Source organism: Apus apus, chromosome 1 (genome assembly GCF_020740795.1).
Source record: "Apus apus isolate bApuApu2 chromosome 1, bApuApu2.pri.cur, whole genome shotgun sequence".
Taxonomy (NCBI): domain Eukaryota; kingdom Metazoa; phylum Chordata; class Aves; order Apodiformes; family Apodidae; genus Apus; species Apus apus.
Genome location: NC_067282.1, coordinates 73,018,973 through 73,040,843, shown reverse-complemented (window position 1 = coordinate 73,040,843; position 21,871 = coordinate 73,018,973). Strand labels below are relative to the sequence as shown.

General features: G+C 39.0%; 1 protein-coding gene across 4 annotated transcripts in view; it reads left to right on the top strand.

Moving 5' to 3' along the window:
- COL8A1 (collagen type VIII alpha 1 chain) overlaps positions 1-21,871 on the top strand; it is an 88,738-nt gene that overhangs the window by 43,668 nt on the left and 23,199 nt on the right. For 2 of the 4 annotated variants that reach the window (XM_051608210.1, XM_051608226.1), the window contains one exon: positions 12,095-12,210. The exons of 1 other annotated variant lie outside the window; for it this stretch is intronic. The gene's annotated coding sequence lies outside the window, so the exon portion shown is untranslated. Of the gene's footprint in view, positions 1-12,094; positions 12,211-15,758; positions 15,842-21,871 lie in introns of those variants that run through there. One more of the 4 variants, XM_051608234.1, reaches the window with a different exon arrangement.

Here is a 21,871-nt window from a genome sequence, read left to right as displayed (position 1 = left end):
CCTCCCAGACTCTAGGATAGTGTCCTGGCACTACAATTTACAAATCATCTAAGCACTGGAAAGTGCTTTTCACCAACAACCAAACTGAATGATCTGTCTTGTGACTTTTGAGTGGGATGATACCAAACTCTGGAATCAATACATTTTTAATGGAAGGTGTGATCTATCTAATTTTTTTCTACTATGTATTTATTATGCTAATTATATGTCTTTGGTACCTCAGCATCACTATTATTTGACATTATGGACATATGCCTGTCTATACAAGTTTCATAAACTACCATAACATCGTAGATGCACATATATATCATTAATCATTGTAAGAGAAATTCTGGCATGTTTGAAGTCAATGGCAAAACTTCCATGACTTCAACAAGGATCAGATTTTGCCTCTCCCCCTGCAAAGTGTCTAGCAGGTGCCATTACCTTTAATGTCAACTGTCAGCATGTGTCAGCTAGTAGTTCCAAGTAACAGCATTTGCCTTATTATCCAGCATATTAAAAATGTATTTTCTGCTGGCTCAACTGAGCTTTCAGTCCAGGATGGAGGTTGTGACATCTGCCCAAATTAGACTGCATGCTGCTGGAACAAGTTCCCGGCTCCATTCCAGACTCTAGCTCTCTGTTTGTTAGTGACTTTGGAGCTAATAGAGTCATAAATCAAAGCTGATTTGTATTCTGTATGCCCAAAGACTTGCAGTAAAGCCTTAAGATGGGTGGATCTTCCAAAGCACCCTGCCAATTGGAACTATTGTTTATACTGTTGAGCTTCTCATTCGGTGATCTGTCCAATACTGTGTTGCATCCAGTAGGTTTCTATGTTGGTGTGTTGCAAACGAGCAAATCATCTGGGTATAGAAATAACAATATTAACAAATATTTTGGACATCTAGGGCATCTTTCAACCCAAAAGCTTTCAATAACTATACATGTTAATTAAGCTCTTCCAACTTTCACTATGAGGCAGGTAAATGTCACTACAATTGTTTTGCAGATGGAGAGATATTAGCACAGAGCAGTTAAAAGACTTGCCTGCTAGCTGATATGACTCTGTGGAAAGTGAATCCTTTCTTAAACAAGACTGTTTTTCATGTGTCCTTAAGCTGATGAAGATAAGCTGACTACAAAGCTTCACGTGTTATGCCCAATTTACCCCTATCTTTTTTCAGTCTCAAAATTGGATCTATCATGTAGGTGATACATGGATTCTTAACATCACATTTCACATCCTCTGCTAGAGACATTTATGTTCACTGCACTGGTGACCTCTGCAAGAATTCCTACATCTAATTAATGAAGATTTTGGCTTTGAGAAAAAGCAACCCACAGAGGTATCTTTCTATCTTCCCTCAAATAAGCACTTGCTTTAGAAGAATGGAAGAGTCTTCTTCTATTGTCATTTTGGGGGGTCAAAACATATCTAATTTTCCCCATCCTTTGTCAGAGTCATCCCATTATATTCAGAAATGTTATGCTTCTTTCCTCAATAAAATTCACCTGGAGAAGTAATAATATAAAAATAGGATGTTAATAGCTGTGAAATTCTGTTGCTAGTTTTGATCAGGTAGATATAAGCACAGTTATATCTATGAGTCAGATTTGCAATTTGACCCATCTTCCTTCACTGGACCTCATCCTATCCAAGTCCAATTTTAAATTTAAATAACCATATATTTTGTTTTACTGTTATCATAACCAAATACGGTGTCTACTAAATCTCCAGCTATCCTGCTAATATTTGAAATATCTTTTTAATGTTTGCCAGACCTAAAATTTATCCCAGTCAACCTAATACTATTAATGCCTAAGAAGTTTAAGGCATTAACCGGCTGCCATGGAAAATAAGTAATTTTGTATTTTTATTTGTATTCATCAGTTTTTAAGGGAAAAGGGGGCTGGTATTTTTCCAGTTCCCAAAAGCCAAAGATTCTGTTTAAATCTGTACTCCCATATAGGTTTAGAATGCCACTTCTGAAATGGTTTCTGAGGTCATCCCACATGAAATGATAAACAATATTTAGTCCCTGCATCTCCCTATGACTTGGGCACCAGTGAAGGTATTTAAGTCTGCTAATTTTTCAATAGTTTAAGCAATGGAAACAGGACAGATTTATTTTCTACCATACATAACATCAAAATTATCTACAGGTAATGGTAGACTCATCTTGGAATTTACAACTATGTAGGTCACATTGATTGTGGTACCACTCTGATGTCATCTGGAAGAAAGGTGGAACTTACCTAGAAAATGGTTTTATAACTGATGTAGCATACCATTTCAAATGAATTCAGATTTTTAAAATGACAGCTAAAATAAAGAAGGGTAAACTCCTGGAATTGTTCTTCCATGTGCAAGCACATTTGATTTAGCACTAACTACAGTGTGAACTCCAGAACACAGAAGTTCTACAATATCTACAGTACGGAGAACAGTTTGGGTGTAGTCAGTCCATCCTACTCTGTCACAATCCTCCTTGCCACCTCTAGAAAAGGCTGACAATTGACTCAACTCTACATTTAAGAAAATGTAAAATGAAATCCATGAACTAACGTAATTATGAACTTGTTCCTAATTAAACTGAAGTGATAAATCTGTTTTATACGTGAAAAGATTATTTCCAGTCTTCTGGCCAGAATGTTGCCAGCATCTTACCATCTGTCTTATTTAGGATCTTACTTTCTACACACTTTCATAATTTCAGATGGTTTAGGATTATTAGAAACTTTCTTGTCACCAAAATCCTTCTGTCCAACTCAGAAGAGGTATCCTGTCTTAGAATTAGCATTAGTACACCTTTTTATTCTTTATGGAATGGTCTCAGGAATTCATCAAAGCCTGGACTCCTGTGGCTTTCTATAGCTGAATTATTTCCAGAATCTATTCTTAATCGTATTTTCATTCAAATGTTCTTTCTGTTTCTAGACTGACTGTCGAATTTCAGCTAAGAGAAAGTACTTGCTGTATTTTGCAATGCTTTTGATGTCTATTACTGCATAAATTTGGGAAAATCTTTAAATGCTTCTTTTAAAGTCGCTAGTTAATGTTCCCATCCTTTACCAGTCCATTTTATTAATTAAAATATTGAATGGCATTTGAAATGTTTATTTCATTACTCATGCATGACATCTGAGCATCATTTCTGACTTGTCACACACCTCACCTTGTAACTGAGGTCCTTTAAAGCCTTTGATTTGCATAGCAATACAGCTGGGAATCTAGTCACATGTATAAATACCATCTATATGATCCCATCAAGTGATGAAATTTTGGAATAGAGATTGCAAGCATGGTAGAAACACAGTGCGTACTGTAAGTTTCAGTTAGCTAATGGCATTCACAAGATAAAAATAATGCAGTGCTTGGAAAATTGCAAGCTATGCTTTTTGGGGCTAGGGGAGCAAGGGGCAGGGGAGCATGAGATCAGGCTAAGATCACAGGACATATCCCAAGGGAAACACAGTTCAAGAGGTGGGACGTGTCATGATTTCATCAAACACACAGTGTTTATGCTGCTGGTCCTGGATAAGGTTTCATACTCCTGGGGAAACGAAGACTAACCCACTGAAGGCACTACCCTGAGGCAAGAAACACCTCCTTCGTATGCCACTCATTTCTTACACACCTCCTGACCAACCTTGGGGAAAGGATTTATCCTCATTCCAGCCACAAAATGGGAGCTTTTCCCTACCTCTCAAGGTGCAGTGAAGATAAATATGTGAATATTTAGGTACTACTGTGATGATGACCAAATAAGCCACTGACATAAGATTACTGGAATTCTTCTGCTGGCCTGTAATGGGAAACTCCTAAAATCTTGCCTTAAAAGGAACGGACAACAAACAGCAAGAATCCCTATGGGGGCAAAAGGGGAGGTCATACTGTACAGTCCACAGAGGCATTTTATTTCCAAGGGTGGCATTTTGAACATATTCTCAGCACTTTTTCCTCTATAAACCTGAAAGCGTTTTACTTTATGATGAAATGCGTAACATTCCTACTTTTAAATTAATAATAGTAAACCATGTTCCTTTTTATTTCTTCATCCCAGCCTGAATAGAAAACACACATCTGAGTATATTTAATTCCTTTGATTTTACTTGAGTAAAGGTATGATAAAAAAAAACCCCAAACAACAAGGAAAACAACTCCATGCTTTTCTTTCATAGATATTTCGCTCTCTGCTAAGTATGGAGGCATTTCTACCAGTTTAATTTAAGCTCCTGATTCAGCAAAGGAACTAATCATGTACATAACTCAATGTATAACCTTTACTCTCAAAAATAATACATATTCAATTACTTTATCAACTCAATGCTTTAGGGACTGTAACAGAAAAATGTTGCCTTTTCTTTATGATGTGAGATTCTATAAGGCTAACATAGAAACTATTTGGCAATTCCATCTCCTTTAAGCTTTTTCCATTTGCCAAAGATCAAAGATGTAGAGTGTCCAGTATTCAGTTTGTTTGCTTGTTTCTGCCCATGCAGAGTACACAGATGACAGTCAAGGTTGTTCTCTGGTCTGAGATTTCATAATTATTATATTGATGGTTTTTAGAACAATTATTTCAAATATATTATCCAGAAGTTAGCATAGTCTTTATGGCTTTCACTTACCTTTTAAGGTAAATCACATAAAAGGATGTGGTGTGGTTCAGAGAGTATAGCCAAACAAATAAAGCAGCAAGAACTAGCTGGTGTAAATCAGGGTAAGGAACACTACCTACAGCTATGGTAAATAGAGCACATGAGTCATTGCACACTATATTAGCAAGTTATGTGTTCTGACTTTTTATTAGATTATATAAAAAATGTGCATTTCACCTCATTTTTCCTTATAACATAAGACTAAGCTGATAAAAATTCCAGGATGGATAAAGCATTGGTTTGTTGAGATTGGCAGCAGTAAGGAACAGGAAAGTTTTCTTTTTCTTTTCTTTTTTTTAATTTATTTTTTAAGAAGCACACATAAATAACCTGACTAAAATTACACCATGCCCTTTATACCTACTGTTTCCTTTTACAGCTGTCTCTCCCAGAAATAGCTACTCTTGGCTGGAGCTAGGAAATCTTCGTATGTATTATTTAGAATCAGGAAAAAAAATCAAGACACAAATTCAGTAGTCTTAACAGAGCTTAGATTTCATTAAAAAAAATTGAAATTCTGACAAATTCATGGTGTCGAAACATACCAGGGAGAAACACAGTGATACATGATTTTGTCCTGAAGGCCTGGCAAAATTTCTGTCTGGACCAATAATACCTCCCTATAATTTACTTGGCACTTTGAGGCCTCCTCTTTAATTGTAGTTCAGCGTGCTCCTACAAACCTTTTCTGGAGAGGAGGTTTTGTACAAACTCCTTTAGCTGAAAAGCCTGAGAAGCTGATCACAGTTCTAAGCCACTATTAACAAGAAACACATCTTGTGAAAGTTGCAGTATCACTAAAGAAATGGTCTGCCATTACCCAGTGTCTGTGTTTACCTTAAGGCAAACAAAAACTGTATCACTGATTTTTCATGGGCTAAATAAAGTCCAACAGCTATACCTATTTGGAAGCCAGTTGGAATCACACACCAATAGCCTCCAAAAGCCTAATCATACAGAATGAAGTTACTGGTGTTCAATGGATGATATTAAATGTATTTTATACCTATAGAACAAGTCCAAAGTATTGCATAAATTAAGAAGATAGCAAAATTTCTCAGGCAAACTAAATATGGAGAAAAAGGAGAACTTCTACTGGCTTAAGGGAACACCTTTACAGCTAGATATTCAAATCACTGTGCAGGTTCCTTATTATTTTGCCATGTATTTCTGCCCTAGATTTGTTTGGTCCTGCTCTGGCAGGGGGGTTGGACCCGATGATCTTCGGAGGTCCCTTCCAACCCCTAATATTCTCTGATTCTGTGATTCTGTATTTCACTCAATAAAGTCCACAGGAATTGTCCGGTTAAGACCACCCATTTTGTTCTTAGATTTTCATCCATAATCTTTCATGTTGATTCTCCATTCATTGTCTGTTCACATTCTATGTTTAAACTCTCCTACACAGCATGAAAAAATGGCATAAAACCAGCCCAACCCCTCATGGTGTGCATTGTGAACAGCTACTTTTGCTGTCATATGAGGAAAAGAGATTTCAATAGGGGATGGGTAGGAACCAGGTCCCTGATACCAGCTGGAAGAACAAACAAGTGGCATTAAGCAGAGCTAATACTTACTTAAAATTCACTCTCATGACAAGAAACACAGCTCAACCCCAGCCCTATACACTAATTGTACAGAGTTTACAGCACATGTACAGTTACACGGAAGTTACCATAGTTGGTGAATTACTTGTCTCCACCTGCATGCCTCCCCACTTAAGTATTTTGCTGAACTGGGGCCTGGCAGGCTGAAGTGTCTGTCAGGTCTGTATCAAACCCCCCATTTTGCAGCCAAGGAAGAACTCTCATTGTGCATTTTGACAGAAGTTACTGTTTGCCTTCATCAGATACCAAAAGGAGCACCTCCTTTCCCAAGGCTTGTGGGTGCTGATGAGCTCATGTAAGATGCCTTCCACTTTGCTGACTTGAGCTCTCCTTTGGACATTAGGTTAAGAAGAGGGAATGAAAAGAGAGAATACTTAGGTCTTAGGAACAGAATACCTACTTCACCCAGCAGTGACCCAAATTACAGACAATATTACCTCATCACATCAGATGGAGTGATTAATGTTTCTTCTAAGTCTCATAGTGAGGAGCAGCCTAATGAGAACGTACCCCATGTGACCAATTCTGTTTACTGTCCTCTACAAAGGAAGCAAGATAGTGCTTCCTTCCCAGACTAAGTCAGCCACAGGCACTGAAACAGTAAAGTACCTGTAAAAGGCAATCAGAATTATTCTTTTCAAACACCAAATACATGAGATATTTTTAGCAGCACAGAAATCTGATAAAGCTAATGGGAGTACTATCTGAATTATTCTGAATTTACTAAGCTGGAAAAAAATTAAAAAGGCAAGAGGATGTCATTACATCCCTCCCTTCTGCTTTTGTTATCAGTCACTGGTAGAAACTTGGCACAGCACTTCTGAAGCAACAGTCGCAAACTTTTTTGTTGGGGAAGGAAAATAAAGCTGCTCTTACCTCAGTGTTGCTTAAAGTGTTGATTATGACTCAAGTATCTCAAAATATTGAGAAAATTTGCAACACTGTGTGCTGCCAGCATTTGCAGTACAAGACTCTGTGTTTTTCTCACACTTTATTTGAAAAAAGAACATTTTGCACCTCAATAGATAGTTGTGGTTTTGGATCATAAAGCACTAAGGAAGGGTTTTGATCTGTTCTGATTTCTACCCCCGTGTCTCATTTTTCTCATGGCTCAGAACAAAATATTAATGTGACTCATCTGTCATCAGTAATTTTCATGTCCTCTCCCCTGTATTTTGGTGTGTGTCTGGAGGGAAGCTGGAGTTATGTAAAAGTATTTATGTATATTTTGTATAAAAGAGGATGGGAATCATAGGTACTTTAAGCAAAAGAGGAACAATGTCAGGAGAAAAGATCGAGTTATAACTTAAAGCAATTTTTATAAATTGCAATCAAATGTAAAAAATACTTTAAAACATGCTATTTCAACTTAGTATGTCTTAGCTTTAATTTCCACAGCTGTCATCCCTGGAACACTGGAAAAGGAAATAATGCAAGGGAAAAAATATAGGTCTTATGGACTGAGTTGTCCAAAGTGAGTCCCAAATTTGATACTGAAACATTTGCAAGGACATTAATTATGCTTGGGAAGCTGGTATTTGAAATTGCAAATGTCAGTTCCAGGACATCTGTGTTTTCTGGTACAGTTAATAAAATTCTGTGTAGCGTGCTACTTTCAAAAGTTGTAATTATGTGTACACATTCTTGTGACTTTTCTCCAGACCAGCCTTCTATTCCACAGTACTTCTCTCTTACAAAAAATTCTAAAATTCACTAGAAAATAGCACAAGCAACGAGTACAGTAGTGATTTTGCTACAGAGTCATTTGCAGCAATTGACCAGATTCTTCTTTTCTCCCTCAAACATCAGATTGAAATACTTTACTAAGTAGATCCAGTTCAATGCAAACCTCATTCCACAAAAGTAATTTTGTATTTAGGATGAATATTGAATCAGCAGGACTTACGCATATTCTTAAAATAGAAGTTTTATTTGTGTCACTACTTAAATTAACCAGGGGTCATGCTGTTTTGGTGTGAAGAGAGAGAACACAGTGATTTTCTGCCTTTTAGCTTTTGCTTTTCTGCACTTGAATTGCAAACACAAAATGTTGTTTTCCACATCCAGTTGATACCAGCAGGCAGCAGAATGGGAGGGAGTGGAGAGTACATACGACCTTACTATATTTGAAGATTTAGTACACAGAAAATAAATTCTCCCCTCTTCTTTCAGCTACAGCTTTGCACTAAGTAATTCTTGGAAGCAAAGAAAATAAATTAATCAGGCAATCCAATGCTTATGTTTCCTCTTAGGAATGGTTTCTCTCATTCTCCTCTGTCTTTCATATTCCCTCTCTCACTTCCCCAGGAAGCCTTCGTGGGCCTTATTTTCTCCATAACAAAAAAGACTGCCTTGTGTTGCTTCATGTTCCCCAACTTTATGGCTTTAGACTTGGAACTTCTCCAAATAGTCCTAATACATATATTAGAATCTCCACGTGATGGTATAACCAGGGGAGACAGGGATTGCATCAGTAGGAAATCTTTCATGAGATTATTTTTCCAAGTTAAAAAAAAAAATAAATCACACCATCATAGGTTTTTAGTTCTGAAATTAGTTAAGTGGAAGAATGCACATTAAGTGAACCATCTCTGGACATGACGAGCTGGATAATAATGAGTTTTAAAGAACCTCTGAGTGACCAGGAGGTTCTCTCAGAAAAGTCAGTGGAAGCCTGTTGAGTCATTTACTGGAGCCAGAATTTGGATTTTGTTTGTTACACTGAGTAGCAAACCCAAACTCTGAGCACTGGCCCAATTCATCCTTGGAGCAGGCAAGCCAGGCAGAGGTAGTGGTGGTGCGGTGGGATGGGAAACGGCACATGAGAGGGAAAGGTGGGACTGTGTCAGTGATGTTGACGAGGCTTTTTGAGGACTGGGGGGACTGTATGTGGGGAGGCTGTGAGAGGACAGTGCACTTTGTCTGCTCCTACAGTTGTCTCTTCTCCATGGGACCACTTATTTTCCTTCCTTCCCCTCCTCCCCAGAGGCAGGACGCTTTCCCTTCAGTTCCACTATCTCCGCCATCACCATCTATGCACTTTCCTGTACCTTTTTGATTGTTAAGGATGCGCTGGTCCTGGTTTGGAGGGACAGGACCAGGGGCAGAAAGCCAGAGAAATCCTGCTGCTGCTGGAGGTAGAAAGGGCAGATGAGATTGCTGCTGCTGCCACTGTACTGGGACCCTCTGGTACACACTGGCACTCCTTCACCCTCTCTTTAATCCCACAAAGGCAGTAACAGCAGCATGGATGGTACAATCAGGAGGCAGGAACGAGCTGTTTGGCTGAAATGCCTAATCCATCTCTCGTCAGGCACAGGCAAAGTAGCTTGCCATCCCTTTCAATCTGGCAGCTCGCCATTTTCCTAACTATTCAAAGCTACTTCAGACTTTGTGACTTGCCTTCATCCGTCGACAAGGATCTGAGCCAAAGGCCAAAACCTAGACACCTGCAAGCTGCAGAGAAGTTTGTATCCAGAGCAGAACTGTGGAGCCCAATGCCACCTCTAAAAGTCATGAATGCATGTAGATGTGTTCTGAATTACTGACTCATTGTTTGAAGGAGAAGGCCTGTTTGACAGGATAAACAATTTTAAAAGCTACTTTTCATAAAATTAGGAAGGGAATGGCAATGAGGTCGTGCATAATATACTGGCAATTTTTACTCTTCAGGCTTTAGAGTCCTCTTAAGAAAGGCACCAAAGGCACATTTCTTTGTACAGCTCAGATTAATTGGATTAAACCAATTGCAAATAATCCACAGTACCTGGGCATTATGTCCTAGCCGTTCCCTAGGTGGCAGCACACCTGATAAACTGCACCACAAACTGAACAGGGCTCCGCTTGCAAGAGACAGAGAGAGCAAAGGGAAAATCACCTCAGATCAATTGCCAGAGAACTGAGCTGGCAATCATTACCAAGATTTATTTTTTTATATAGAAATTTGACACCAGCGGCCAGAAAGTTTTGTCATCACTAATCTAATCCCTAATCTAATTGATAACCTAAACCAAAGGGCCTGGAAAGCAGACAATTACTTGCTGTGAGAACTCTAGGCTTTGTGAGGAAGGCACACACCTGGCTGCCATCATGCAGCAGCTCTCAGAGCCCCTGCTGGGGCTGGGTGGGCAGCTGGAGCCACTTGAAATAGAGAAACAGATTCCAGCCAGTGACCAGAAGCTCAAGGACTGGCTGGCAACACTATACTCCGGAGGTACCAGAACTGATGTTTTAAGATCCCTTTTCTGGCAAAAAATGCTCCTCTGCCTACAGGATTCAAGCTTCTTTTATGTTATGAATTTAAGTAATTCTTTTGTCAGATTTGAAATATAGAGACTTCAAAATAGCCCAGGTGTGGTATTCAGATGAAACAGTGGGTAGTAGGCATGTTTCAAATGGGCTGGAATAAAGCTGGAATGAAGTAAAACAGTCAAGTTACCCACAGGTTTCCCTTGTGAAATCAGTACTTCTTTTTGGCTCTTGTCCCTCTCCAAATGCTTCCTCCCTCTAAGGCTAGCATAGTTTGGTGGCAGCCAGGCCACCCAGGGCATAGCTCTGTGGGACCTACTGGTTACTGAAGCACATGGCACTGCTGAAGCTCAACTGTGCAGAGGTCAGGAGCCACTACTATTGCGTTTTCATTTTGCCCTGGCTGATAAAAAGCTTAATGTAGAATGGAGAGATACCTTCAGCTGTGTTTGGGTCTCTGGAGTTTCTCTGCTTGGAGAACAGTGGCTTTGGGGAGTAACAGTACAGGCATTGAAGATCTTTGGCCAAATATATCAATTTTCAACCACAAAGCCAATCAGCATGTGAAGAGCATTACCCTGCTTATCAAAGAGGTGTTTTTCTAGTAGCTTGTGAGTTCACGTGAGGTGAACACTGAGCAGCAAAGGGAGTGTGTTGTCAGCAGCTGAGGGCAGAAGCCATGCAAATAGGTGCTGGGCTCTCCCTAGCTCTGAGCCAGCAAAGTGCTCAAGTATGTGCTCCCCCTCCAGCTGAAGCACAGGTCTCCAGAATTCACCATCTAGGACTTTTATCACACTGAACCCTAAATATGTTGATAGCAACTAAGCCCACCAAATCACAGAGACTCTTCACAGTGGGTTTCGGGTCAGGCAAAGCACGTAGGACTTGGTAGCAGCTGCATGAGAGTGATTAGCCTATAAATAAGCATATTTTAGATCTAAATAGGACATGAGCATTGCCTGCGGCTCCCCTTGTTACCATCCTCACATTAAGAATGCAGTCGTACTTGGGACTTTGTATGGCAGTTCCAAGCACACTGTGTCAATCCAAGCCTCTTGGCAACTAATGACTTTAAGTTGTACACTGCATGAAAGGGTTTGTATGTACATTTTCATGGGGGCAACACACATGGAGAAAGATGAAACTAAGTAAAAAAGTTTCAGCTGCCCTTCAAACTGATAAATTTATACCTAGTAATGTGAAAAAGCTATGCAGTGTCAATGCAGAAGGGTGGGAACAAGGCTCAAGGCACTTTTCTTGAAATCCAAACCCATGTTTTGATTTACAACATAATTATTACAGGATTGCCAACAAAAATACCAAACATTAAGATTTTTAGTCCATATTCAAACTGCTACATCAGTTTTCACAAGCACTGAGTAACTGAAAAGGCTACTCATAGTGAATGATTTGCCAGGATTTCATACTTCTGAACAGTAGACCTTGAATAAGCCTGAATATGGAGTTAAAAGACTTTGTTAAGCCACTGTGCTTGAAAGTCTTGGCCAATATTCCTTAATATTTCTGAAAAAAAAAAAAAAAAAAAAGGATAGTGTGCTCATACATTTCTTATAAGCTTTCTTTTCCCCTAGGGACCAGCTTAAAACCAACAAAATAACAACGGGCCTAATGCAATCGGGAAATCTAGGTCTCCTCAAGTGAAAAGCAAACAACCTGTCCTTCTTCTGCCCTTTCCTGAAATCTAAATGTAAGTACATCCAGCCTTGAAATCCTGAAGGAATTATAAATAATGTGAAAAACAAAGCACAAAGGCTTAAGCACAAAGGCTTAAGACAACTCAAGTTGTCTTAACGCTATCACTTACACAGGATTTGATATATTTAAGTGTTTACTGTACACCAAAACTTCTGAATTTCAAATAGAAAAATATATGGTACATAAAGTTTAGTGATCCTCCTCAGAAGCATTTTTTTCCTAGATAATTAAGGAAATCTACCCTTTCAGTCACTCTTCATTGCTTAATAGGAGAGAACATGTAATTCTGGCATTTCATGTTTATTTAAAGAATGTTGGTTTAAATCTATTTTTATGGTCAGGAAAGAGTAAGGACAGGTTTCATTAAAAAAGAAACGTCAAAGACCATTGTATCCTGGGAACAGAGTGAACTATGCTATTGATGTGATTTTGATATCCAAAATACATCTGTACACATGTCTGCTTCCATATGTATGCACATGTAAAAATAAACAGCAGCAACAGTCATTGGGAAATCCGTGTTTAATGCAATGTTAGTTCAGCTCAATAATGGGAAGAATATGTTAAACATCATTCTGAGCCTTAGTGGAAAAGTTTCTGACAACTAGACATTAGCTCATAGTATCCACAGTCATCTTATGCCTACGACTATTGTTTGTTATCAAGTGTGACTTTTGGAAGAAAAAATGCATTATTGCTTAACAAGCTGCATTGCAGTAGTGTTCTGCGCTCTGTGTTGGTTTCTAGATAGCTAATTAAAAGAATCCACATGTTGAGAATGAATCACCTAAATTCCTCAGACTTTCTGAACATCTTTTAAGGAGGATGAGCGCCAGATTCAATTGTGTTTCTCTCTTGTGGAGAAATCCTTCACGTCTGAAATGAAACCAGTAGTCACATAAACATGACTCTACAAACAGGCAGCTCTAGAGCGTCAGCCCTGGCAGAGACCCCACCCTACGAAGCCCACTGGACTTCTCCAGGCACCTGGGTGGGCTGGCCCAGCGCCAGGGCATTAGGATCCCTGGCCGTGGCCACCGCTGGAGCTGTCCCTGGTAACCACGTCACCCGGCCTCGGCTGCCTTGACCCACCCTAAGACAAGTGCCATAAAAGTCTAAGTAGAAAAAATTAAAAAGAAACAAATAAGAAAAAAAAACCACCTAACTAACTAAATAAATGCATACATAAATAAAGAAAAAATTGTATAGTCCAAGGCTTCAGAGAATACCAGAGAATAATCCAATTCCCAGCTAGTATTCACATTTTCCCAGAGCATCCACAAGAAGGTTTTAGAGCCCAAGCCACCTAACAATGAAACATCCATCCAAGAATGGCAGCAGATTTTGGTGAAAAGACTGCATAAGAACACTGAGCTTTTTATTAACAATTTCTGCAAACCTTTCAAAAAAGATCTTCTGGTGTTATCTGATAATACAGATCACCTGGAAAAAAAAAGTATCACAAGTTCAGTATTTTAGAGTCCTTCACCTACAGCAGGCGAAACAGTAATATGAGCTATTATTGATACTTACTTGGCAGAAAAAAGGAAGAGTTAAGCTAAGCTTCACAAATTAACACCCGCTGCTTTTCATGCATGGCAAAATTGCTTTGAGAAAAACAAACACTGTCCTCAACAATTTACAGGTATCAAAGGGTAAAAAAAGCCTTAAAAAAGGTTTGAGAGTTCTGGAAAATGTTATTTTTTTAATCTATTCCAGTGGATAGAGAAGAATTTCAGCAAAACATTCAGATCTGGATAGAAATATCCCTTGAATTAAAAGGAAACAAAGCCCTTTATCTGTAGCAAGAATACAGAAAATTTTCAGACTTGAGCATCAACTGGCAGAAAGACTTGAAAGGCATTTGGGTCCAATAGAAGTCCTGAGCTGCTACCAAAATCAACAGTCTAATTGTCTCAGCTGAAACTGGAGCTTAGCTTTTGGGTTTCCTGTAACTAAATCTTGCCACAAACAGCTTAAGTTTTTCCTCTAATAAAATAAAACAGCAAAATTAAGATAAATATAGGAGACAATGAAGATGAATATGTACTTCCCAACATAAGGCTGGGAGCAGATATTACAAAAATCTTATGAAGATATGAAAATAGTACTTGTTAGTTCTAAATGGTTGATACAACAGTTCTTTCAAAATAAACAATCAAACATCTGAAAGTAATTGCTACACTAAGGGATTTAAATTTATTTTATTTAAGCAATAAGGTATTTTAAAAATGTACTCAATGTCTAGCTTGCTTAAAGTTGCTTTGGTTTTCTACACAGTAACATGGTAGTCACTACCCACCCAAATGTGGAATTTTAATAATATTTTGAAATAGAAATATAACAGCTGAAATGAAGAAAGCAAAACTATTCAGAAAGGTTACCAGAATGTACAGTTTAACTTCAGACACTTTCTAATCTGATCAGGAAGCAGAATGAAAAAAATGTATTGTGCTGAATTCAGAGGCACTGAGTCAGGTGATAAAGTTATAAAATTTCATGTGGGTTTACTGAGGTCATATCTCAAATCAAAAGAAAATGTAAATGACTGAAAGTAATGTTTTGTTTTATATAGTTCAATATTCTTTCTGTCTGTCCTTTTTCCTTTTCAACTGTCTTTCAAGCTTCTCAGTGTATAAAGTTCTTGAACATACTTGTCTTTTCTGTCCTCAGTTTCCTCCTCATTTTCTCATGCTTCATGTTCCTTCATTCTATACCTGCTTACCTGATATTAAGGATTAATTTACCAGTTTGCCTTTTCTCCATCTGACTTGGGGAGCTGGAAGTACTGGGTGATTTTTTGTGGAACTCAAACCTCAAATTACTCATGTATCTGTGGAAATGTTACCTTACATTTCCAGGACTGTTGGTTTTAAACAAGAGTCAGTTGCTGGACTCCTTTAGTTGCTCATGAGAACCTAGCTTCAGATTCATCTCAGCAGCTCTGGACAGGAGGAAATTAAAGAAGAATTACAAAAGAAAAATCTTTTCCAAACATAGCAGTGTTATTCAATAGCTTAGAAATTTACTTCTTTTTTCCTGTTGGTGAATGTGGTTTCTTTAACTAATCCAAGAATTATTGTGAATAAACCAAATGGTTGCTTTTGTCTGTGTTTTGAAGAAGAAGAGGGGCATCTTTAGGGCTTTAGTAGTGATAACTGACACATAAAGCTCTAGTACAGAAGAACACAGAAAATGAACGAGATTAACTTGCCTCCATAAATCATTAGAATTGGGAATATTCGATGGATACCTCCCGCTTGCTGTTAGGAACCTTGATGACAAGTTTATGATCCCAAGCTGTGCAAAGCTGAGACGTGAAGGACCTGTTGCTCGTTAAATTCTCTCCTTCTCTACTCCCTGCTCCCCAGGCAACCTCACATGTGCACACATGTACACACTTTCTTCTGGTCTTTGGCAGCAAGGTCATTGGTTAGTGCTTTGACTGACGAGAGCCAATGATTGTCCCTTTGCAAAGGGAGGAGAAGCAGCTAATTCAACATTGCTCAGGCTGAAAAGGGACTTCAGGCCAGTGGGCAGCGGATTTTTATACTGATAGCAGGAAGTTCATGGAAGACTAGAGCAATGTACCTGTCTGATTTGGGAAACAGTTTTACCAAACAGTAAGTCTTTGTGCATGTTTTGCATTAAGCATAAATCCTCCTCTTCTGTGTTGAAGTGTATGGTTTGTTACCAGATAGCTCATTAACAGCAACATATACAGCATATAGCTGCAGTCATCACTTTGCAGATGTTTTGCTCACATTTTCTATAGCTTCCACGTTCAGGGAAAAGTAGCACTATGTTACCAGTCTTCTTTCAAAAGCCTCTGACTAAATTTATCAGTGTAATGATTCCTTTTGAACTCACCAAGTTTCTTTAGGAAACACCAGTGCATTTTCTATGCAGGAGTCCCTGGAAATGTCACCTTTTAAGACAGTTTATGAGACCCCTAGAGAGTTCAGACACAGAGATCTATTAATACCTTTGTCATGTAAAGTTCAGGGAATGTTACCACAGAATGAAATTAAATTTGAAACACAGTCAAAAGAACTACCCAGCTAATGATGACAGTTCAGCTAAAATATTTGTTATATAATTCAACCTTCTATTTATTTTCAAAGGAGTTCCATGTAATTGGGTTTACTTAAGTAACAGGTTAAGATATCCTTTTTCAACCGCAAAAGCTATGCAAATACTATTAAATATTACAGTCCGTAGACTTGCAGAGGAACAATTTCACAGAATCACAGAAAGGCTGAGGCTGAAGGCACCTCTGAAGCTCATCTTGTCCAACGCTCCTGTCAAGCAGGGACACCCAGACTAGTTGCTCAGGACCGTGTCCATATGGTTTTTGAATTATCTCCAAGGATGGAGACTCCACAGCCTCCCCGGGCAACCCATGCCAGTCACCCTCACTTTTCTACTCACCCTCACAATTTCTACTTTATACATCTGGAATTTCCCCTGTACTTGCTCAATGCACCACAGTAGCTCGTGATTTGTAAGGGGTGGATGAATGCTGGAGCATGGTGCTGAAATTAAAGGATATTTTAGTTGAGAACATAGTAGTTTACTGAATTCCTGGTGTAAATGGGAGCTGGTGTAAATGGGGTCAGCTGTGCAACAGCGTGGCATCAGCACACAATGTGGGAATGTGAGCCATGCCAGCTGATGGCAAAGCTGTAAGATTCCTGTAGAATCCTTGCTTTGTGTGCAAATAGCATATTTCATGCTACTTTGCTTGCATTACAGCTGTTTTTATGCAATCCACAACATGGAGACTTAGTATTTTGAACCTGCAAAAGGTCTGGAATGTGCTCAGGTCCCCCCTCCCATGCAGTGTTTGTGAAACTGTCCCTCGATATATGACAAACTGGAAAGACAAAGAAAAGGCAACAGCACAGAGCTTGTGCTGACAGTGTAAATAGAAACTGGAGTTTAGCAGACAAAGTTCACAGTTTGCAGTGAAAGGTCATAAGGATTTCAAGCATTTTTGGTATTTTGTTTCTGCTGTCTGCACAGTATCAAGCAAATGAAAAAGCCCTGATAGACAGCTTCCAATTCTGTATACTTGGCATCCTTGCTCAGCCTGAAGGAACACGGGAAGCTCTGTGTTTGGCATTCTGCAATTATTTGAGGACACGCCACCCTAAAAAAGCTTTAACACTTACTCAGCCCCAGCTTGCCTGGTAGTTTTTTCATGTGACATTTCATAATCTAAAAGGCTTACCCAGCTTCAGTTAAGCCAAGTGGCCTGCAGTTTTCATGATGAAAATGCAGTATCAAATTCAGCAGGATGGCAGAGAGTCCAAAAATGTTGAATCTCAACAGGTTATGTTCTTATTTTCCCAACCAAATCACATTAAAATATCAAATGCTTTTATGGGAAATCTCCTACAGTTTGTAGTTGAATCAAAAGAGACTTGGAGAAGTCTGATTCCTTATTTTTATTCTTATAATAATTTTTGCCTGCAGTGAGTTCATTCCCTCCTCTGGATATTATTATAACATCTCCTTTAAGAAATGTTTAACTCTGGCCTATGAAACACAGACAATTACATTTTTATTTCCTGGACTCAACTACACTTAAACCAAGCAGAGACTGTTTTCCTGGAGGTATATAACCTCAGGAATCCAAAGAAGAGTTTTATTACCTATGTACCCACTGCTTTTAGTGAAATCACTTCTTCCAATATTCAGGCCTGTACAGCTGAAGCAACAAACAAGAAAAAAATTGTACTTACTAATCTTGTCTTTGAGTGTGTCTCTCCTGAGCTTGGAATAATCAGAGATATCTTAGGAGTGTGAATGGGATTTAACAGTAAAAACAGGACAGTAGGTGAGCCAGGCATTGCCTAGGTTTGTTTGGGGTTTTTTCAGAATTATTCTTTTAATCTTCCAAATGAGCTTTTTATTTGTTTTCCTAGCTTTACAACCCCTGGTATATCTCAGAATTGTCATGGATTGGGAGTTGTGCATACTACAGGTGCCAAACACTCAAGCCCATGTTGCGCCTATAGGTGCTGAGAGGTTCCTGGCGGGGTTTTCCCTCTAACTTCCACTGGCATAACTGACAATGTCATGAGGGATCTATTTCCAATTTTAGATGATTGGATTCTTTGTACGCTTTGTCCTTCAAGATCAGGCAGAACACCTGTTCCAGCTGCTGTGCTACATATTCCTTCATACATTTCTTGAGACAGATACTTTTGTATCTTGAAAGACAAAACATATTTTTTTGTTGGGTCTCTTAATTACATTTTCTTTACTGTAACTGAAACCTGATGTCCATTTTACCTGGCTTAGAAGTATAGTAGTTACCTGCACAAGTATTCAGTTGGTGTGAAGAGGTGAATATAGGAGGTCTCTCCAGACAATAGTCCCCTTTCCTTTTAATTTCCTCTTTCCCCTCACTTTTTACCTAGATATGGATGATTTTGCTCTGAGGTTTATTAATGCTGAATGGAGCAGCATAGATGCCTGAATGTACATGTTACCTCCCTCTGCCATGGTCAGGTGTGGAATACAAACACCATTTCATATGAAATTAAACCTAGCCAGGAATAAATATGATCCCTGAATGGGAGGTGTAAGTGCACAGGAACTGCAGGCACACTCAAAATTAAATTCCTTTCTTCCATAATGTAGAAGGATTAAAATCAAAGGGCTGGTGTGCACCATTTTCTACCCATCAGCAGACAAATCTGCAGGTTTTTATATGCTCAGAGTAAAACACATTCCATCATGATGCACTTCTAGGGTAGCTAGAAAACAAAGTCCAATGCCTTTTGACAAACAAGATATAGTGTTTGAAAAGCTAAACACAGACTAAAAGACAGGAAGCAAGAATGAACTGAAAGGAAAGATACTTGTTAATGCTCAACTTATATCATATTTGTCCTGGCCAATACCAGGAATATGCTGTTTGTGATGAGCTGTCTGTGGACAATTGAAGTAACTGGGAGAAGACATGACCCTCCTCATGTAAAGACACAGGTGAACAGAATTATCTGTGTCTTAAGGTAACGTTTTACCAAAAAGAAATTTTTATAATTTATCACTACTTGAATAGCTCAGACTCAAAGGCAGTGTCACGCAGCTCTGTCCCAGCCAGGACAAGCAGTTGTACCTATATAAAGGACAATTATGTGAACATGCATTTGGTTTTTTGCCTTTTTTGTTAGGCCTGTCCCTGTGCCTGAGTGGGTGGCTCACGCCACCTACGGGGCAGCTTCAGTAGTGGGAATATGTTAGCAAATACATTTGCTAACAACCCATTTTTTAACCTGCTTACAAACAAGGACACATAAGCTTCTAATTCTCTTCTGATTATCACCTCAAATTAGTTACAGTGACTGCATCTGGAATTAGAAAAATTATACAAAGTGGGTTTTAAATGTCAAGCCCATTTTGTCTCCTGAAGACTGCAGTGGGGAATCTAATAAAACCCCAAACAAAGCATACAAAGGTGACATTGCTTGTAAGAGCTGACTATCCCTGAGGTGCCTGATTAGTGTTTGCATAAAGCCTAGATGAATACCAGTGGGTGGCTTTGGTGCCAAAGAGAAAAATGTTTTAGATTATACCTATAGAAATAGTACCTTTTCCTTAGGAATAACAGTGTTTCTTTTATACAACCATGCAAGTGCCAGCCTTTCTGCTTCCAGAGGCTCACCTTGGTCACCCATTTCAGCTCTTTTTTCATTCATTAGCACTACCTAGTCAAGTCATAGGAGGTGAGCTCCAAAAGCAGGGCACAGCCTGAGTAGCTGACCCTTAAGGCGGGAGCCACTGACAGTCCTTCCTGCAGCTCTCTGACACTAAAGGGCTAATCCACAGGGGCTGGGACAGCCCCTGGGACAGCAGGCCCTCAGCTGGCTGGGTCTGCCACCCTGGGAGAGAGGGGATGAAGACATTAGGACTGCAACATCCCTTCCCCACCCAGCTAGAGCACTGGAAACAGCCTGTGGCAGGAGGCCAGTGCACTCAAAAGACATGGCCTCCCCATGCATTTCCCCATGCAAATCATGCCTTGTTTGATTTCTTCCTTCAGCAAACTGGGTTGCTCAGAGCATAGCAAGGGCTTCTGTGATTGCAACTGAAGTTAAACAAACTATTACTCCAGACCTTAGTATACTCTTTTCTCTTTTTAATGGACTAATCCACTGCAGGCTAGTGTGATTTTTGGTCAGTGCTTCTTTTATCTCTTTGCCTCATTCTCCCCAAGACTTTTACAGTCTCACTGAATGCCATATTGGAAAGCTGGACAATAAGGAAGGTTCCTCCACTGTTCTCAGGAGATGGACTAGCTACAAACAATAAGCGTTGGTTGTTTCTGCTCAGCCATGTTACCCCCAATTTGACTCAGGGACAATGCTACTGATACAAAGGACAATTCTTCTGAATTACACTACTCAGAGATGAGCATCAGGGCTTAAAATTTTATTCTTCTCTCACAATGTATAGGGTTGTTGTAAAGCTTCCTTTCTTCTTATAGTTTTTAGTTTGCCTTAGTTTGGTTTGAAACGAAGCACACATTTTTCTAAGACTGAAGCATTTCTGGAAAAGACTGTAAAAGGTTGGTCTGGTGGTTTTAAAACTGGAGTGAAACAGGTACATTACAGAAGCAAGATGCTTTCAGGACTTTAGGTGGCTCCAAAATATTCAAAATAGGGTTTTAACCAGGAAAAAATATAATGTCAAGACAAAGAAATGTGTAATTTTAAATGTAAAGTACTATTCCATCTCTTAATGGTATCACAGATGGCAAAGGCAAATGTTCTTGAAAGCTGTTGTAATTAAAGGCATAGGGAGGATGCTTGTGAGGGGTTTAAAATAGGGTTCATGAACTGCATTTATTCATACCAAACAATGAATGCAGAAGAAGCAATAGCATGTAGAATTTCAGTAATACAGTGAGAATTCAAAAAAAGCTGGGGATAGCACCTATGATTTCATATTAACTGCAAATACGGTTCTAATTTGCATGGATGAAGTAGAATAACTGATGTGAATAATTGCTTTAGACACTATGATATACACAAAAGCAAGGCCAAGGGGAAAAAAAGAGCAGGAAAAGTATGGTACCTAGCATGAAAAAAAACAAAACAGTGGCTCCAGACCTGGGTCCCCAGAGACAAATCCATCTGATTTTGCTTAAGCAAACAATGTGGGCGGGATGTCCTGTTTCAGTTTATTTTTTGGCCTGCAGTATATTGTTTATCTCACGTGCTCATCATCTTGACAAATATATTTTTAGGAAACTATTCTTTCAGGTCTCATAGCTCTGAAAAGAACCTGAATAAAAGTGTCTGCTCAAGACCAGCTTGTGGTCTCTCTACTGTCTCTTATTTAAAGCTAGAGGTTACCAGAGACCTGTAAAAAGTAAGCCACAGGGTCAGCAAACTGAAAAAACATGTAATATATTAAAAAGCTTACTGCACCAAAAGTTTCCTCTCTGTAAATTGGTGTATTACACATTCCTGAGCATGAGAAAGACCAGACTGATGACTTAATACAGCCCTCATTAAAATGTTCAATGTACTTCTTACAGTATCACAAAGTAGGGAGTTTCAGACCCATTTTGCAACTGAGGAACTGAAGGAGATTGGCGAAGCGTGGCACTACCAATACAGCAGTTCCAGAAACAT